Below are 1,609 nucleotides of genomic sequence, written 5' to 3'. Positions count from 1 at the left end.
GTTCTGTGTGCTACACACACACACACACACACACACACACACACACACACAAACACACGCAGAGAGCAGGGTTTTCAGTGCTGTACATACACTCGCAGCAGGGTTTTGCGCGCTGCGCACACGCACGCACACACGTGCACACACACACACTCTTGCTCTCACACCCCCCGGCGGCCCCCGTCCCCCGCTCGCCCCTCCCTCCGCGGAGCGCGAGTCTCTTATGCAAGCCGCCGGCGCCCGCCAGTTCCCAGGCCTGGCTGCAGCTGCGGGCGGAGGGGCAGGGCGGGGGCGGCGCGCTGTTTGTCTAGCGCGGCCGTGCCAAAGGCGGCGGGCCCCAGACAGCCAGGCGCCTCCGTACACCTGGGGATGCTCAGGTTAAATAGCTCCGCATTCCTCGGGCCCAGCTGATGGAAACGCTCCCAGGCCGCCGCCGAGCCGGCCTCCAGATGGGCTGGGCCCGGGCCAAAGGGGAAAAGAGGGAAACGTGGAAGCCAGAGTGTGCCTGCACTGCGGGGGAGGTGACCCGGGCCCCCACCCCTCCGGCACAGCCCCTTCCTCTCCTGGAAAAGGGTCGTGCCGTGGGGGAGTACTCGCGGGGACACGCCCACGGCCCGGTGGGTGGGCTGGTAGGCGGGTGGGGGGCACGCGGGAGGGAGTGGGGCACACGTGTGCCTCAGAGGACACTGCAAGGACGTTCAGGGGACAGTTAATAATAACTTATAGCTCGCAAACACTACGTGCTCAGTGCTCTATTTCATTTATTCTCTACAACAGTTCTGTGAAGTTAATGCTACAAAACAGTAGCCGGTGGGGAATTGAGTGGGCGGTAGTGAAGGACACGATTTACCTCCGAATACTGGGCTCTTTGATAAAGTCTGGAATGTGCTCGGAGAGGGGGTTGATATCTGGCTTATTGTTAGTGCTCATAGTCGATAGTCTTCATTATTATTATTATTCAGAATCCTGCCCTTAGCCCCACAGAGATCCGTGAAATCCTTTATGTAAAGGGTTTAGAGTACAGTGAGGCTCGTGGTGCTTGGTGCTATTTATTTGCAAGTTCTTTGCCTTTTCTGGGGCTCAGTTTCTACCTGTGTGATACCTGGCAACTGCCTGGTAGGGATACTTAAGGGTTGGTGTCCCCAAGGTCCTAACAACTGCCTGGAAAGGTGGTACTTGAACATTTTAGGAAGGGTTTCCCTGAATAAACCTACCACCCCACCCCCACTCCCAGACCAGCAGAGACCCAGGAATGCCAGCCAATCTACAGACATCTACTTAGAAACCCAGTGCAGTTCTGCAGCCCCCAGACACACAAACCCATCCATCAAGCCAGAGCCAGGCCAAGGGCCGCACAGTGCATTTCAGCAGAGCACACCAGCCCAGACAGCTGGAGTGTGCTCACTCATCCTGCAGAACACGTGTGCTCACGTTTGCCCTTCTGCACACATCCCCATGTGTATCCTCACCCACACCCCCAGGCCTGCACACCAACAGATGACCCAGCCCCACAGGGTAACTACCAGTCCACTCACGTCACACACACAGGTCCAGACACTCATATGCACTCCCCCATGAGTACAAACTTTCACACATGTCCAGGCAGATAGGT

The sequence above is a fragment of the Neophocaena asiaeorientalis genome, unplaced genomic scaffold (assembly GCF_003031525.2).
Source record: "Neophocaena asiaeorientalis asiaeorientalis breed wild unplaced genomic scaffold, Neophocaena_asiaeorientalis_V1.1 scaffold82, whole genome shotgun sequence".
In the NCBI taxonomy this organism is placed as follows: domain Eukaryota; kingdom Metazoa; phylum Chordata; class Mammalia; order Artiodactyla; family Phocoenidae; genus Neophocaena; species Neophocaena asiaeorientalis.
This window is presented reverse-complemented; position numbering follows the sequence as displayed.